Here is a 19,728-nt window from a genome sequence, read left to right as displayed (position 1 = left end):
ATATTGCTTTGTACGTAAGTACCACAACTTCTTTATCCATTTTTCGCTTTCTGCGATATTGAACTTGTACCATAAACGAGGTTCTTGTAAACAGAGCCGTCCCAAACTTTGGGGTGGCTGTGTCTTTTTGATTTTAATTTCCTTAAGCTATAGGACCATAATTGGAAGTGCCTTAGGCTCTGTTGCTTTGTTTTTTAGATGTTTCAGGAAACACCATACACTTCTCCCCAGTGGCTGTTGGCAATTTACATCCCGCCCATCAGCATAAATAGGCTCCCAGTTCTTCATGTCCTGTCCTGCCTTTCAGGATTTTACACTTTTATCAGATGGCCCTTTTGACCAGGGTGAAGTGAGACTTCATTGTAGTGCAGATTTCCTTTGCAAGCTTGCTTGGTTGGCCAAAAAGGGCGTATGCATCTTTTCCTGAATATATTCAGGAGAAAATGCATACACCCGTTTTGGCCAAGTGCATCATTGTCGACGTTCTGCCTGTTTTCCTATGCTTTAAATGCAATTCCAGTCTACCTCCTGAAATCGGGTTCCTGCAATTATGCCCCGCTTTCAACTCCTCTTGGCAGCCTTACTTCAGTATATTTTTGGACGATAGCTGTCATTTATAACTCTGCAGGTTTGTGATTACAGTGCCCCTGAGCTCCTTTCTTCAACTCGCTTTCTTGTGAGCTGGCCGCAACACCGCAGGATTTCTTCAGGCCCTAATCTGGTTCCGGCACGGCACGCTGAGCCTTTGGTTAATTCCTCCTGCTGGGGGGAAATGAGAGTTAAATTTGCCCGTCCAGACACCTCCAGCTAGTCTCTCATTGATTCTCCCTATTACTGTTCATCTTTCGCAGAAATTGCAAACTGGGCCTAACAGGAGGTTAAAGGCACTGACTCTCCAAGTCGGGAGAGTATTAGTAAAGCATCTGGAATGTTGCACCCAAGTACCAGGGGACGAGAACTGAGACATATTTCAACACGTCTCCCGATCACACGGTTGATCATACTCTGGGTTCCACATGCATGTTTTAGCTGAAGGAAGAATCCCTTAAACCTGGAGAGTTGAGACCCGTGGAATGGGTACCATGCAATATGACTTCAAAGGTTCTTCATTTGCTCACCGAACTTCGCCAGTCCTATCACTGCTGCGTTTATGCCTCTGTACACACGCTTGATTCTCTATCGGAGACATAGCAATCCATATGTTTTAAGATACTTACTAGTCAGGTACATTCTTAAGCGTTTATTATGGGATGTTGAGCCCATTTCGTTGAGCAAGGAGTAGCGCTTGTCTATTCAATATTTGGCTTAAGGAACTTTATCTGTGCTCATTTCAATCTCTGGTTTTATACAGCACCCCAACTCACCTTTCCCCTTAAGCAAGCATAAGTTGGTTTTCTAAATTTGAGACCCTGTTCTGTTTTGTAATTCAGTTCCTGTGTAGCCAAGTTTACATTCCATGTATTAGTGATATCTTATGATGTTTCTTTTTCTGTGTGACATATTTCAGTTAGAATCATCATACCTGAATCCACTCATTATGCTGCTACGGGCCTGATGACATAGATTTCATTGCTGAGTGATATTGCATTGTACTTAAGTAACACAACTTCTTTATCCATTTTTTGCTTTCTGCGATATTGAACTTGTACCATAAACGAGGTTCTTGTAAACAGAGCCGTCCCAAACTTTGGGGTGGCTGTGTCTTTTTGATTTTAATTTCCCTAAGCTATAGGACCATAAGTGGAAGTGCCCTAGGCTCTGTTGCTTTGTTTTTTAGATGTTTCAGGAAACACCATACACTTCTCCCGAGTGGTTGTTGGCAGTTTACATCCCACCCATCAGCATAACAATGCTCCCAGTTCTCCATGGCCTGTCCTGCCTTTCTGGATTTTACACTTTTTTCAGATGGCCCTTTTGACCGGGGGGAAGTGAGACTACATTGTAGTGCAGATTTCCTTTGCAAGCTTGCTTGGTTGGCCAAAAAGTGCGTATGCGTTTTCTCCTGAATATATTCAGGAAAAAACGCATACGCACTTTTTGTGCAAGTGCATCATTCTGGATGTTCTGCCTCTTTTCCTATGCTTTAAATGCAATTCCAGTCTACCTCCTGAAATCGGGTTCCTGCAATTCTGTCCCGCTTTCAAGTCATCTTGGCAGCCTTACTTCAGTATATTTTTGGACGATAGCTGTCATTTATAACTCTGCAGGTTTGTGAATTACAGTGCCCCTGAGCTCCTTTCTTCAACTCGCTTTCTTGTGAGCTGCCCGGAACACCGCAGGATTGCTTCAGGCCCTAATCTGGTTCCGGCACGGCACGCTGAGCCTTTGGTTAATTCCTCTTTCTGGTGGGAAATGAGAGTTAAATTTGCCCGTCCAGACACCTCCAGCTAGTCTCTCATTGTTTCTCGCTATTCCTGTTCATCTTCCGCAGAAACTGCAAACTGGGCCAAACAGGAGGTTAAAGGCACTGACGCTCCAAGTCGGGAGAGTGTTAGTAAAGCATCTGGAATGTTGCACCCGAGTACCAGGGGACGGGAACTGAGACATATTTCAACACATCTCCCGATCACATGGTTGATCATACTCTGGGTTCCACATGCGTGTTTTAGCTGAAGGAAGAATCCCTTAAACCTGGAGAGTTGAGACCCGTGGAATGGGTAACATGCAATATGATTTCAAAGGGTCTTCATTTGCTCACCGAACCTCTCCAATCCTATCACTGTTGCGTTTATGCCCCTGTACACATGCTTGATTCTCTTTCGGAGACACATAGCAATCCATAGGTTTTAAGATACTTACTAGTCAGGTACATTCTTAGGCGTTTAATATGGGGTGTTGAGTCCATTTCGTTGAACAAGGAGTAGCTCTTGTCTATTACATATTTGGCTTAAGGAACTTTATCTGTGCTCATTTCAATCTCTGGTTTTATGCAGCACCCCAACTCACCTTTCCCCTTAAGCAAGCATAAGTAGGTTTTCTAAATTTGAGACCCTGTTCTGTTTTGTAATCCAGTTCCTGTGCAGCCAAGTTTACATTCCGTGTATTAGTGATATCTTATGATGTTTCTTTTTCTTGTGACTTATTTCAGATAGAATCATCATACCTGAATCCACTCATTATGCTGCTACGGGCCTGATGACATAGATTTCATTGCTGAGTGGTATTGCATTGTACGTAAGTACCACAACTTCTTTACCCATTTTTCACTTTCTGCCATATTGAACTTGTAGCGTAGACGAGGTTCTTGTAAACAGAGCCATCCCAAACTTTGGGGTGGCTGTGTCTTTTTGATTTTAATTTCCCTAAGCTATAGGACCATAAGTGGAAGTGCCCTAGGCTCCATTGCTTTGTTTTTTAGATGTTTCAGGAAACACCATACACTTCCCCCGAGTGGCTGTTGGCAATTTACATCCCGCCTATCAGCATAACAAGGCTCCCAGTTCTCCATGGCCTGTCCTGCCTTTCTGGATTTTACACTTATTCAGATGTCCCTTTTGACCGGAGGGAAGTGAGACTTCGTTGTAATGCAGATTTCCTTTGCAAGCTTGCTTGGTTGGCCAAAAAGTGTGTATGCGTTTTTTCCTGAATATATTCAGGAAAAAACGCATATGCCCTTTTTGTCCAAGTGCATCATTGTGGACGTTCTGCCTCTTTTCCTATGCTTTAAATGCAATTCCAGTTCACCTCCTGAAATCTGTTTCCTGCAATTCTGCCCCGATTTCAAGTCCTCTTGGCAGCCTTACTTCAGTATATTTTTGGACGATAGCTGTCATTTATAACTCTGCAGGTTTGTGAATTACAGTGCCCCTGAGCTCCTTTCTTCAACTCGCTTTCTTGTGAGCTGGCCGCAACACCGCAAGATTGCTTCCGGCCCTAATCTTGTTCTGGCATGGCACGCTGAGCCTTTGGTTAATTCCTCTTCCTGGTGGGAAATGAGAGTTAAATTTGTCCGTCCAGACACCTCCAGCTAGTCTCTCATTGGTTCTCCCTATTCCTGTTCATCTTCCGCAGAAATTGCAAGCTGGGCCAAACAGGAGGTTAAAGGCACTGACTCTCCAAGTCGGGAGAGTGTTAGTAAAGCGTCTGCAATGTTGCACCCGAGTACCAGGGGTCGAAAACTGAGACATATTGGAACACGTCTCCCGATCACACGGTTGATCATACTCTGGGTTCCACATGCATGTTTTAGCTGAAGGAAGAATCCCTTAAACCAGGAGAGTTGAGACCCGTGGAATGGGTACCATGCAATATGACTTCAAAGGGTCTTCATTTGCCCACCGAACCTCTCCAATCCTATCACTGCTGCCTTTATGCCCCTGTACACACGCTTGATTCTCTTTCGGAGACATAGCAATCCATAGGTTTTAAGATACTTACTAGTCAGGTACATTCTTAGGCGTTTAATATGGGGTGTTGAGTCCATTTCGTTGAGCAAGTAGTAGCTCTTGTCTATTCCATATTTGGCTTAAGGAACTTTATCTGTGCTCATTTCAATCTCTGGTTTTATGCAGCACCCCAACTCACGTTTTCCCTTAAGCAAGCATAAGTTGGTTTTCTACATTTGAGACCCTGTTCTGTTTTGTAATCCAGTTCATGTGTAGCCAAGTTTACATTCCATGTATTAGTGATATCTTATGATATTTCTTTTTCTGTGTGACTTATTTCAGTTAGAAACATCATACCTGAATCCAGTCTATGCTGCTACAGGCCTGATGACATAGATTTCATTGCTGAGTGATATTGCATTGTACGTAAGTACCACAACTTCTTTATCCATTTTTCACTTTCTGCGATATTGAACTTGTACCGTAAACGAGGTTCTTGTATACAGAGCCGTCCCAAACTTTGGGGTGGCTGTGTCTTTTTGATTTTAATTTCCCTAAGCTATAGGACTATAAGTGGAAGTGCCCTAGGCTCTGTTGCTTTGTTTTTTAGATGTTTCAGGAAACACCATACACTTCTCCCGAGTGGCTGTTGGCAATTTACATCCCGCCCATCACCATAACAAGGCTCCCAGTTCTCCATGGCCTGTCCTGCCTTTCTGGATTTTACACTTTTTTCAGATGGCCCTTTTGACTGGGGGGAAGTGAGACTTCATTGTAGTGCAGATTTCCTTTGCAAGCTTGCTTGGTTGGCCAAAAAGGGCGTATGCTTTTTTTCCTGAATATATTCAGGAAAAAACGCATACGCCCTTTTTGCCCAAGTGCATCATTGTCGACGTTCTGCCTCTTTTCCTATGCTTTAAATGCAATTCCAGTGTACTTCCTGAAATCGGTTTCCTGCAATTCTGCCCCGCTTTCAAGTCCTCTTGGCAGCCTTACTTCAGTATATTTTTGGATGATAGCTGTCATTTATAACTCTGCAGGTTTGTGAATTACAGTGCCCCTGAGCTCCTTTCTTCAACTCGCTTTCTTGTGAGCTGGCCGCAACACCGCAGGATTGCTTCAGGCCCTAATCTGGTTCCGGGACGGAACGCTGAGCCTTTGTTTAATTCCTCTTCCTGGTGGGAAATGAGAGTTAAATTTTCCCGTCCAGACACCTCCAGCTAGTCTCTCATTGGTTCTCCCTATTCCTGTTCATCTTCCGCGGAATTTGCAAACTGGGCCAAACAGGAGGTTAAAGGCACTGACTCTCCAAGTCGGGAGAGTGTTAGTAAAGCGTCTGGAATGTTGCACCCGAGTACCAGGGGATGAGAACTGAGACATATTTGAACACGTCTCCTGATCACACGGTTGATCATACTCTGGGTTCCACATGCATTTTTTAGCTGAAGGAAGAATCCCTTAAACCTGGAGAGTTGAAACCCGTGGAATGGGTACCATGCAATATGACTTCAAAGGGTCTTCATTTGCTCACCGAACCTCTCCAATCCTATCACTGCTGCGTTTATGCCCCTGTACACATGCTTGATTCTCTTTTAGAGACATAGTGATCCATAGGTTTTAACATACTTACTAGTCAGATACATTTTTAGGCGTTTAATATTGGGTTTCAGTCCATTTCGTTGAGCAAGGAGTAGCTCTTGTCTATTACATATTTGGCTTAAGGAACTTTATCTGTGCTCATTTCAACCTCTGGTTTTATGCAGCACCCCAACTCACCTTTCCCCTTAAGCAAGCATAAGTTGGTTTTCTAAATTTGAGACCCTGTTCTGTTTTGTAATCCAGTTCCTGTGTAGCCAAGTTTACATTCCGTGTATTAGTGATATCTTATGATGTTTCTTTTTCTGTGTGACTTATTTCAGTTAGAATCATCATACCTGAATCCACTCATTATGCTGCTACGGGCCTGATGACATAGATTTCATTGCTCAGTGATATTGCATTGTACATAAGTACCACAAATTCTTTATCCATTTTTCACTTTCTGTGATATTGAACTTGTACTGTAAACGAGGTGCTTGTAAACAGAGCCATCCCAAACTTAGGGGTGGCTGTGTCTTTTTGATTTTAATTTCCCTAAGCTACAGGACCATAAGTGGAAGTGCCCTAGGCACTGTTGCTTTGTTTTAGATGTTCCAGGAAACACCATACACTTCTCCTGAGTGGCTGTTGGCAATTTACATCCCGCCCATCAGCATACAAAGGCTCCCAGGTCTCCATGGCCTGTCCTGCCTTTCTGGATTTTACACTTTTTTCAGATGGACCTTTTGACCAGGGTGCAGTGAGACTTCATTGTAGTGCAGATTTCCTTTGCAAGCTTGCTTGGTTGGCCAAAAAGGCGTATGCGTATTTTCCTGAATATATACAGGAAAAAACGCATACGCACTTTTTGGCCAAGTGCATCATTGTCGACGTTCTGCCTCTTTTCCTATGCTTTAAATGCAATTCCAGTCTACCTCCTGAAATCGGTTTCCTGCAATTCTGCCCCGATTTCAAGTCCTCTTGGCCGCCTTACTTCAGTATATTTTTGCACGATAGCTGTCATTTATAACTCTGCAGGTTTGTGAATTACAGTGCCCCTGAGCTCCTTTCTTTAACTCACTTTCTTGTGAGCTGGCCGAAACACCGCAGGATTGCTTCAGGCCCTAATCTGGTTCCGGCACGGCACGCTGAGCCTTTGGTTAATTCCTCTTCCTGGTGGGAAATGAGAGTTAAATTTGCCCGTCCAGACACGTCCAGCTAGTCTCTCATTGGTTCTCCCTATTCCTGTTCATCTTCCGCAGAAATTGCAAACTGGGCCAAATAGGAGGTTAAAGGCACTGACTCTCCAAGACGGGAGAGTGTTAGTAAAGCGTCTGGAATGTTGTACCGGAGTACCAGGGGACGAGAACTGAGACATATTTGAAAACGTCTCCCAATCACACGATTGATCATACTCCGGGTTCCACATGCATGTTTTAGCTGAAGGAAGAATCCCTTAAACCTGGAGAGTTGAGACCCGTGGAATGGGTACCATGCAATATGATTTCAAAGGGTCTTCATTTGCTCACCGAACCTCTCCAATCCTATCACTGCTGCGTTTATGTCCCTGTACACACGCTTGATTCTCTTTCGGAGACATAGCAATCCATAGGTTTTAAAATACTTCCTAGTCAGGTACATGCTTAGGCGTTTAATATGGGGTGTTGAGTCCATTACGTTGAGCAAGGAGTAGCTCTTGTCTATTACATATTTGGCTTAAGGAACTTTATCTGTGCTCATTTCAATCTCTGGTTTTATGCAGCACCCCAACTCACCTTTCCCCTTAAGCAAGCATAAGTTGGTTTCCTAAATTTCAGACCCTGTTCTATTTTGTAATTCGGTTCCTGTGTAGCCAAGTTTACATTCCGTGTATTAGTGATATCTTATGATGTTTCTTTTTCTGTGTGACTTATTTCAGTTAGAATCATCATACCTGAACCCACTCAATATGCTGCTACGGGCCTGATGACATAGAATTCATTGCTCAGTGATATTGCATTGTATGTAAGTACCACAACTTCTTTATCCATTTTTCGCTTTCTGCGATATTGAACTTGTACCCTAAACGAGGTTCTTGTAAACAGAGCCGTCCCAAACTTTGGGGTGGCTGTGTCTTTTTGATTTTAATTTCCCTAAGCTATAGGACCATAAGTGGAAGTGCCCTAGGCTCTGTTGCTTTGTTTTTTAGATGTTTCAGGAATCACCATACACTTCTCCCCAGTGGCTCTTGGCAATGTACATCCCGCCCATCAGCATAACAAGGCTCCCAGTTCTCCATGGCCTGTCCTGCCTTTCTGGATTTTACACTTTTTTCAGATGGCCCTTTTGACTGTGGGGAAGTGAGACTTCATTGTAGCGCAGATTTCCTTTGCAAGCTTGTTTGGTTGGCCAAAAAGTGTGTATGCATTTTTTCCTGAATATATTCAGGAAAAAACACATACACCCTTTTTGGCCAAGTGCATCATTGTCGACGTTCTGCCTCTTTTCCTATGCTTTAAATGCAATTCCAGTCTACCTCCTGAAATCGGTTTCCTGCAATTCTGCCCCGATTTCAAGTCCTCTTGGCAGCCTTACTTCAGTATATTTTTGGATGATAGCTCTCATTTATAACTCTGCATCTTTGTGAATTACAGTGCCCCTGAGCTCCTTTCTTCAACTCGCTTTCTTGTGAGCTGGCCGCAACACTGCAGGATTGCTTCAGGCCCTAATCTGGTTCCGGCACGGCACGCTGAGCCTTTGCTTAATTCCTCTTCCTGGTGGGAAATGAGAGTTAAATTTGCCCGTCCAGACACCTCCAGCTAGTCTCTCTTTGGTTCTCCCTATTTATGTTCATCTTCCACAGAAATTGCAAACTGGGCCAAACAGGAGGTTAAAGGCACTGACTCTCCAAGTCGGGAGAGTGTTAGTAAAGCGTCTGGAATGTTGCACCCGAGTACCAGGGGAGAAAACTGAGACATATTGGAACACGTCTCCCGATCACACGGTTGATCATACTCTGGGTTCCACATGCATGTTTTAGCTGAAGGAAGAATCCCTTAAACCTGGAGAGTTGAGACCCGTGGAATGGGTACCATGCAATATGACTTCAAAGGGTCTTCATTTGCCCACCGAACCTCTCCAATCCTATCACTGCTGCGTTTATGCCCCTGTACACATGCTTGATTCTCTTTCGGAGACATAGAAATCCATAGGTTTTAAGATACTTACTAGTCAGGTACATTCTTAGGCGTTTAATATGGGGTGTTGAGTCCATTTCGTTGATCAAGGAGTAGCTCTTGTCTATTACACATTTGGCTTAAGGAACTTTATCTGTGATCATTTCAATCTCTGTTTTTATGCACCACCCCAACTCACCTTTCCCCTTAAGCAAGCATAAGTTGGTTTTCTAAATTTGAGACCCTCTTCTGTTTTGTAATTCAGTTAGTGTGTAGCCAAGTTTACATTCCGTGTATTAGTGATATCTTATGATGTTTCTTTTTCTGTGTGACTTATTTCAGTTAGAATCATCATACCTGAATCCACTCATTATGCTGCTACGGGCCTGATGACATAGATGTCATTGCTGAGGGATATTGCATTGTACGTAAATACCACAACATCTTTATCCATTTTTCGCTTTCTGTGATATTGAACTTGTACCGTAAACGAGGTTCTTGTAAACAGAGCCATCCCAAACTTTGGGGTGGCTGTGTCTTTTTGATTTTAATTTCCCTAAGCTATAGGATCATAAGTGGAAGTGCCCTAGGCTCTGTTGCTTTGTTTTTTAGATGTTTCAGGAAACACCATACACTTCTCCCGAGTGGCTGTTGGCAATTTACATCCGGCCCATCAGCATAACAAGGCTCCCAGTTCTCCATGGCCTGTCCTGCCTTTCTGGATTTTACACTTTTTTCAGATGGCCCTTTTGACCGGGGGGAAGTGAGACTTCATTGTAGTGCAGATTTCCTTTGCAAGCTTGCTTGGTTGGCCAAAAAGTGCGTATGCGTTTTTTCCTGAATATATTCAGGAAAGAACGCATATGCCCTTTTTGGCCAAGTGCATCATTGTCGACGTTCTGCCTCTTTTCCTATGCTTTAAATGCAATTCCAGTCTACCTCCTGAAATCGGTTTCCTGCAATTCTGCCCCGCTTTCAAGTCCTCTTGGCAGCCTTACTTCAGTATATTTTTGGACGATAGCTGTCATTTATAACTCTGCAGGTTTGTGAATTACAGTGCCCCTGAGCTCCTTTCTTCAACTCGCTTTCTTGTGAGCTGGCCGCAACACCGCAGGATTGCTTCAGGCCCTAATCTGGTTCCGGCACGGCACGCTGAGCCTTTCGTTAATTCCTCTTCCTGGTGGGAAATGAGAGTTAAATTTGCCCGTCTAGACACCTCCAGCTAGTCTCTCATTGGTTCTCCCTATTCCTGTTCATCTTCTGCAGAAATTGCAAACTGGGCCAAACAGGAAGTTAAAGGCACTGACTCTCCAAGTCGGGAGAGTGTTAGTAAAGTGTCTGGAATGTTGCACCCGAGTACCAGGGGATGAGAACTGAGATATATTGGCACACATCTTCCGATCACACGGTTGATCATACTCTGGGTTCCACATGCATGTTTTAGCTGAAGGAAGAATCCCTTAAACCTGGAGAGTTGAGACCCGTGGAATGGGTACCATGCAATATGACTTCAAAGGGTCTTCATTTGCTCACCGAACCTCTCCAATCCTATCACTGCTGCGTTTATGCCCCTGTACACACGCTTGATTCTCTTTCGGAGACATAGCAATCCATAGGTTTTAAGATACTTATTAGTCAGGTACATTGTTAGGCGTTTAATAAGGGGTGTTGAGTCCATTTCGTTGATCAAGGAGTAGCTCTTGTCTATTACACATTTGGCTTAAGGAACTTTATCTGTGATCATTTCAATCTCTGGTTTTATGCAGCACCCCAACTCACCTTTCCTCTTAAGCAAGCATAAGTTGGTTTTCTAAATTTGAGACCCTGTTCTGTTTTGTAATTCAGTTCCTCTGTAGCCAAGTTTATATTCTGTGTATTAGTGATATCTTATGATGTTTCTTTTTCTGTGTGACTTATTTCAGTTAGAATCATCATACCTGAACCCACTCATTTTCTGCTACAGGCCTGTTGACATAGATTTCATTGCTGAGTGATATTGCATTGTACATAAGTACCACAACTTCTTTATCCATTTTTTGCTTTCTGCGATATTGAACTTGTACCGTAAACGAGGTTCTAGAAAACAGAGCCGTCCCAAACTTTGGGGTGGCTGTGTCTTTTTGATTTTAATTTCCCTAAGCTATAGGACCATAAGTGGAATTGACCTAGGCTCTGTTGCTTTGTTTTTTAGATGTTTCAGGAAACACCATACACTTCTCCCGAGTGGCTGTTGGCAATTTACATCCCGCCCGTCAGCATAACAAGGCTCCCAGTTCTCCATGGCCTGTCCTGCCTTTCTGGATTTTACACTTTTTTCAGATGGCCCTTTTGACCGGGGAGAAGTGAGACTTCATTGTAGTGCAGATTTCCTTTGCAAGCTTGCTTGGTTGGCCAAAAAGGGCGTATGCGTTTTTTCCTGAATATATTCAGGAAAGAACGCATACGCCCTTTTTGGCCAAGTGCATCATTGTGGACGTTCTTCCTCTTTTCCTATGCTTTAAATGGAATTCCAGTCTACCTCCCGATAGCAGTTTCCTGCAATTCTGCCCCACTTTCAAGTCCTCTTGGCAGGCTTACTTCAGTATATTTTTGGACGATAGCTGTCATTTATAACTCTGCAGGTTTGTTAATTACAGTGCCCCTGAGCTCCTTTCTTCAACTCGCTTTCTTGTGAGCTGGCCGCAACACCGCAGGATTGCTTCAGGCCCTAATCTGGTTCCGGCACGGCACGCTGAGCCTTTGGTTAATTCCTCTTCCTGGTGGGAAATGAGAGTTAAATTTGCCCGTCCAGGCACCTCCAGCTAGTCTCTCATTGGTCCTCCCTATTCCTGTTCATCTTCCGCAGGAATTGCAAACTGGGCCAAACAGGAGGTTAAAGGCACTGACTCTCCAAGTCGGGAGAGTGTTAGTAAAGCGTCTGGAATGTTGCACCCGAGTACCAGGGGACGAGAACTGAGACATATTTGAACACGTCTCCTGATCACACCATTGATCATACTCTGGGTTCCACATGCATGTTTCAGCTGAAGGAAGAATCCCTTAAACCTGGAGAGTTGAGACCCGTGGAATGGGTACCATGCAATATGACTTCAAAGGGTCTTCATTTGCTCACCGAACCTCTCCAATCCTATCACTGCTGCGTTTATGCCCCTCTACACACGCTTGATTCTCTTTTGGAGACATAGCAATCCATAGGTTTTAAGATACTTACTAGTCAGGTACATTCTTAGGCGTTTAAGATGGGGTGTTGAGTCCATTTCGTTGAGCAAGGAGTAGCTCTTGTCTATTCCATATTTGGCTTAAGGAACTTTATCTGTGCTCATTTCAATCTCTGGTTTTATGCAGCACCCCAACTCACCTTTCCCCTTAAGCAAGCATAAGTTGGTTTTCTAAATTTGAGACCCTGTTCTGTTTTGTAATCCAATTCCTGTGTAGCCAAGTTTACATTCCGTGTATTAGTGATATCTTATGATGTTTCTTTTTCTGTGTGACTTATTTCAGTTAGAATCATCATACCTGAACCCACTCAATATGCTGCTACGGGCCTCATGACATAGATTTCATTGCTGAGTGATATTGCATTGTACGTAAGTAACACAACTTCTTTATCCATTTTTCGCTTTCTGCGATATTGAACTTGTACCGTAAACGAGGTTCTTGTAAACAGAGCCGTCCGAAACTTTGGGGTGGCTGTGTCTTTTTGATTTTAATTTCCCTAAGCTATAGGACCATAAGTGGAAGTACCCTAGGCTCTGTTGCTTTGTTTTTTAGATGTTTCAGGAATCACCATACACTTCTCCCGAGTGGCTCTTGGCAATGTACATCCCGCCCATCAGCATAACAAGGCTCCCAGTTCTCCATGGCCTGTCCTGCCTTTCTGGATTTTACACTTTTTTCAGATGGCCCTTTTGACCAGGAGGAAGTGAGACTTCATTGTAGTGCAGATTTCCTTTGCAAGCTTGCTTGGTTGGCCAAAAAGTGTGTATGCATTTTTTCCTGAATATATTCAGGAAAAAACGCATACACACTTTTTGGCCAAGTGCATCATTGTCGACGTTCTGCCTCTTTTCCTATGCTTTAAATGCAATTCCAGTCTACCTCCTGAAATCGGGTTCCTGCAATTCTGCCCCACTTTCAAGTCCTCTTGGCAGACTTACTTCAGTATATTTTTGGACGATAGCTCTCATTTATAACTCTGCAGCTTTGTGAATTACAGTGCCCCTGAGCTCCTTTCTTCAACTCGATTTCTTGTGAGCTGGCCGCAACACCGCAGGATTGCTTCAGGCCCTAATCTGGTTCCGGCACGGCACGCTGAGCCTTTGGTTAATTCCTCTTCCTCGTGGGAAATGAGAGTTAAATTTGCCCGTCCAGACACCTCCAGCTAGTCTCTCATTGGTTCTCCCTATTCCTGTTCATCTTCCACAGAAATTGCAAACTGGGCCAAACAGGAGGTTAAAGGCACTGACTCTCCAAGTCGGGAGAGTGTTAGTAAAGCATCTGGAATGTTGCACCCGAGTACCAGGGGAGAAAACTGAGACATATTGGAACACGTCTCCCGATCACACGGTTGATCATACTCTGGGTTCCACATGCATGTTTTAGCTGAAGGAAGAATCCCTTAAACCTGGAGAGTTGAGACCCATGGAATGGGTACCATGCAATATGACTTCAAAGGGTCTTCATTTGCTCACCGAACCTCTCCAATCCTATCACTGCTGCGTTTATGCCCCTGTACACACGCTTGATTCTCTTTCAGAGACATAGCAATCCATAGGTTTTAAGATACTTATTAGTCAGGTACATTGTTAGGCGTTTAATATGGGGTGTTGAGTCCATTTCGTTGATCAAGGAGTAGCTCTTGTCTATTACACATTTGGCTTAAGGAACTTTATCTGTGATCATTTCAATCTCTGGTTTTATGCACCACTCCAACTCACCTTTCCCCTTAAGCAAACATAAGTTGGTTTTCTAAATTTGAGACCCTCTTCTGTTCTGTAATTCAGTTAGTGTGTAGCCAAGATTACATTCCATGTATTAGTGATATCTTATGATGTTTCTTTTTCTGTGTGACTTATTTCAGTTAGAATCATCATACCTGAATCCACTCATTATGCTGCTACGGGCCTGATGACATAGATGTCATTGCTGAGGGATATTGCATTGTACGTAAGTACCACAACTTCTTTATCCATTTTTCGCTTTCTGTGATATTGAACTTGTACCGTAAACGAGGTTCTTGTAATCAGAGCCGTCCCAAACTTTGGGGTGGGTGTGTCTTTTTGATTTTAATTTCCCTAAGCTATAGGACCATAAGTGGAAGTGCCCTAGGCTCTGTTGCTTTGTTTTTTAGATGTTTCAGGAAACACCATACACTTCTCCCGAGTGGCTGTTGGCAATTTACATCCGGCCCATCAGCATAACAAGGCTCCAAGTTCTCCATGGCCTGTCCTGCCTTTCTGGATTTTACACATTTTTCAGATGGCCCTTTTGACCAGGGGGAAGTGAGACTTCATTGTAGTGCAGATTTCCTTTGCAAGCTTGCTTGGTTGGCCAAAAAGGGCGTATGCTTTTTTTCCTGAATATATTCAGGAAAAAACGCATACACCCTTTTTGGCCAAGTGCATCATTGTCGACGTTCTGCCTCTTTTCCTATGCTTTAAATGCAATTCCAGTCTACCTCCAGAAATCGGTTTCCTGCAATTCTGCCCCGCTTTCAAGTCCTCTTGGCAGCCTTACTTCAGTATATTTTTGGACGATAGCTGTCATTTATAACTCTGCAGGTTTGTGAATTACAGTGCCCCTGAGCTCCTTTCTTCAACTCGCTTTCTTGTGAGCTGGCCGCAACACCGCAGGATTGCTTCAGGCCCTAATCTGTTTCCGGCACGGCACGCTGAGCCTTTGGTTAATTCCTCTTCCTGGTGGAAAATGAGAGTTAAATTTGCCCGTCCAGACACCTCCAGCTAGTCTCTCATTGGTTCTCCCTATTCCTGTTCATCTTCTGCAGAAATTGCAAACTGGGCCAAACAGGAAGTTAAGGGCACTGACTCTCCAAGTCAGGAGAGTGTTAGTAAAGTGTCTGGAATGTTGCACCCGAGTACCAGGGGACGAGAACTGAGATATATTGGCACACGTCTCCAGATCACACGGTTGATCATACTCTGGGTTCCACATGCATGTTTTAACTGAAGGAAGAATCCCTTAAACCTGGAGAGTTGAGACCCGTGGAATGGGTACCATGCAATATGATTTCAAAAGGTCTTCGTTTGCTCACCGAACCTCTCCAATCCTATCACTGCTGCGTTTATGCCCCTGTACACACGCTTGATTCTCTTTCGGAGACATAGCAATCCATAGGTTTTAAGATACTTAATAGTCAGGTACATTATTAGGCATTTAATATGGGGTGGTGAGTCCATCTAGTTGAGCAAGGAGTAGTTCTTGTCTATTCCATATTTGGCTTAAGGAACTTTATCTGTGCTCATTTCAATCTCTGGTTTTATGCAGCACCCCAACTCACCTTTCCCCTTAAGAAAGCATAAGTTGGTTTTCTAAATTTGAGACCCTGTTCTGTTTTGTAATCCAGTTCTGTGTAGCCAAGTTTACATTCCATGTATTAGTGATATCTTATGATGTTTCTTTTTCTGTGTGACTTATTTCAGTTAGAATCATCATACCTGAATCCACTCATTATGCTGCTACCGGCCTGATGACATAGATGTCAATGCTGAATGATATTGCATTGTACATAAGTACCACAAATTCTTTATCCAGTTTTCACTCTGCGATATTGAACTTGTACCGTAAACGAGGTTCTTGTAAACAGCGCCGTCCCAAATTTTTGGGTGGCTGTGTCTTTTTGATTTTAATTTCCCTAAGCTATAGGACCATAAGTGGAAGTGCCCTAGGCTCTGTTGCTTTGTTTTTTAGATGTTTCAGGAAACACCATACACTTCTCCCGGGTGGCTGTTGGCAATTTACATCCCGCCCATCAGCATAACAAGGCTCCCAGTTCTCCATGGCCTGTCCTGTCTTTCTGGATTTTACACTTTTTTCAGATGGCCCTTTGGACCAGGGGGAAGTGAGACTTCATTGTAGTGCAGATTTCGTTTGCAAGGTTGCTTGGTTGGCCAAAAAGGACGTATGCGTTTTTTCCTGAATATATTCAGGAAAAAACGCATACGTCCTTTTTGGCCAAGTGCATCATTGTCGACGTTCTGCCTCTTTTCCTATGCTTTAAATGCAATTCCAGTCTACCTCCTGAAATCGGTTTCCTGCAATTCTGCCCCGCTTTCAAGTCCTCTTGGCAGCCTTACTTCAGTATATTTTTGGACGATAGCTGTCATTTATAACTCTGCAGGTTTGTGAATTACAGTGCCCCTGAGCTCCTTTCTTCAACTCGCTTTCTTGTGAGCTGGCCGCAACACCGCAGGATTGCTTCAGGCCCTAATCTGGTTCCGGCACGGCACGCTGAGCCTTTGGTTAATTCCTCTTCCTGGTGGGAAATGAGAGTTAAATTTACCCGTCCAGACACCTCCAGCTAGTCTCTCATTGGTTCTCCCTATTCCTGTTCATCTTCCGCAGAAATTGCAAACTGGGCCAAACAGGAGGTTAAAGGCACTGACTCTCCAAGTCGGGAGAGTGTTAGTAAAGTGTCTGGAATGTTGCACCCGAGTACCAGGGGACAAGAACTGAGACATACTGGAACACGTCTCCCAATCACACGGTTGATCATACTCTGGGTTCCACATGCATGCTTTAGCTGAAGGAAGAATCCCTTAAACCTGGAGAGTTGAGAACCGTGGAAGGGGTACCATGCAATATGAATTCAAGGGGTCTTCATTTGCTCACCGAACCTCTCCAATCCTATCACTGCTGCGTTTATGCCCCTGTACACACGCTTGATTCTCTTTCGGAGATATAGTGATCCATAGGTTTTAAGATACTTACTAGTCAGTTACATTCTTAGGCGTTTAATATGGGGTGTTGAGTCCATTTCGTTAAGCAAGGAGTAGCTCTTGTCTATTACATATTTGGCTTAAGGAACTTTATCTGTGCTCATTTCAATCTCTGGTTTTATGCAGCACCCCAACTCACCTTTCCCCTTAAGCAAGCATAAGTTGGTTTTCTAAATTTGAGACCCTGTTCTGTTTTGTAATCCAGTTCCTATGTAGCCATGTTTACATTCCGTGTATTTGTGATATCTTATGATGTTTATTTTTCTGTGTGACTTATTTCAGTTAGAATCATCATACCTGAATCCACTCATTATGCTGCTACGGGCTTTATGACATAGATTTCATTCCTGAGTGATATTGCATTGTACGTAAGTACCACAACTTCTTTATCCATTTTTCACTTTCTGCGATATTGAACTTGTACCCTAAATGTGGTTCTTGTAAACAGAGCCGTCCCAAACTTTGGGGTGGCTGTGTCTTTTTGATTTTAATTTCCCTAAACTCTAGGACCATAAGTGGAAGTGCCCTAGGCTGTGTTGCTTTGTTTTTTATATGTTTCAGGAAACACCATACACTTCTCCCGAGGGCCTGTTGGCAATTTACATCCCACCCATCAGCATAACAGGGCTCCCAGTTCTCCATGGACTGTCCTGCCTTTCTGGATTTTACACTGTATTCAGATGGCCCTTTTGACCGGGGGGAAGGGAGACTTCATTGTAGTGCAGATTTCCTTTGCAAGCTTGCTTGGTTGGCCAAAAAGAGCGTATGCCTTTTTTCCTGAATATATTCAGGAAAAAACGCATATGCCCTTTTTGGCCAAGTGCATCATTGTGGACGTTCTGCCTCTTTTCCTATGCTTTAAATGCAATTCCAGTCTACCTCCTGAAATTGGTTTCCTGCAATTCTGCCCCGCTTTCAAGTCCTCTTGTCAGGCTTACTTCAGTATATTTTTGGACGATAGCTGTCATTTATAACTCTGCAGGTTTGTGAATTACAGTGCCCCTGAGCTCCTTTCTTCAACTCGCTTTCTTGTGAGCTGCCCGCAACACCGCAGGATTGCTTCAGGCCCGAATCTTGTTCTGGCACAGCACGTTGAGCCTTTGGTTAATTCCTCTTCCTGGTGGGAAATGAGAGTTAAATTTGCCCGTCCAGACACCTCCAGCTAGTCTCTCATTGGTTCTCCCTATTCCTGTTCATCTTCCGCAGAAATTGCAAACTGGGCCAAACAGGAGGTTAAAGGCACTGACTCTCCAAGTCGGGAGAGTGTTAGTAAAGCATCTGGAATGTTGCACCCGAGTACCAGGGGACGAGAACTGAGACATATTGGAACACGTCTCCCGATCACACGGTTGATCATACTCTGGGTTCCACATGCATGCTTTAGCTGAAGGAAGAATCCCTTAAACCTGGAGAGTTGAGACCCGTGGAATGGGTACCATGCAATATGACTTCAAAGGGTCTTCATTTGCTCACCGAACCTCTCCAATCCTATCACTGCTGCGTTTATGCCCCTGTACACACGCTTGATTCTCTTTCGGAGACAGCAATCCATAGGTTTAAAATACTTACAAGGCAGGTACATTCTTAGACGTTTAAGATGGGGTGTTGTGTCCATTTCGTTGAGCAAGGTGTAGCTCTTGTGTATTACATATTTGGCTTAAGGAACTTTATCTGTGCTCATTTCAATCTCTGGTTTTATGCAGCACCCCAACTCACCTTTCCCCTTAAGCAAGCATAAGTTGGTTTTCTAAATTTGAGACCCTGTTCTGTTTTGTAATCCAGTTCCTGTGTAGCCAAGTTTACATTCCGTGTATTAGTGATATCTTATGATGTTTCTTTTTCTGTGTGACTTATTTCAGTTAGAATCATCATACCTGAACCCACTCATTTTCTGCTACAGGCTTGTTGACATAGATTTCATTGCTGAGTGATATTGCATTGTACGTAAGTACCACAAATTTTTTATCCATTTTTCACTTTCTGCGATATTGAACATGTACCATATACGAGGTTCTTGTAAACAGAGCCGTCCCAAAATTTCTGTGGCTGTGTCTTTTTGATTTTAATTTCCCTAAACTATAGGACCATAAGTGGAAGTGCCCTAGGCTCTGTTCTTTGTTTTTTAGATGTTTCAGGAATCACCATACACTTCTCCCGAGTGGTTGTTGGCAATATACATCCCGCCCATCAGCATAACAAGGCTCCCAGTTCTCCATGGCCTGTCCTGCCTTTCTGGATTTTACACTTTTTTCAGTTGGCCCTTTTGACCGGGCGGAAGTGAGACTTCATTGTAGTGCAGATATCTTTGCAAGCTTGCTTGGTTGGCCAAAATGGGCGTATGCGTTTTTTCCTGAATATATTCAGGAAAAAACGCATACACCCTTTTTGACCAAGTGCATCATTGTGGACGTTCTGCCTCTTTTCCTATGCTTTAAATGGAATTCCAGTCTACCTCCCGATAGCAGTTTCCTGCAATTCTGCCCCGCTTTCAAGTCCTCTTGGCAGCCTTACTTCAGTATATTTTTGGACGATAGCTGTTATTTATAACTCTGCAGGTTTGTGAATTACAGTGCCCCTGAGCTCCTTTCTTCAACTCGCTTTCTTGTGAGCTGGCCGCAACACCGCAAGATTGCTTCAGGCCCTAATCTGGTTCCGGCACGGCACGCTGAGCCTTTGGTTAATTCCTCTTCCTGGTGAGAAATGAGAGTTAAATTT

This window comes from Orcinus orca, unplaced genomic scaffold (genome assembly GCF_937001465.1).
Source record: "Orcinus orca unplaced genomic scaffold, mOrcOrc1.1 scaffold_23, whole genome shotgun sequence".
NCBI lineage: Eukaryota > Metazoa > Chordata > Mammalia > Artiodactyla > Delphinidae > Orcinus > Orcinus orca.
This window is presented reverse-complemented; position numbering follows the sequence as displayed.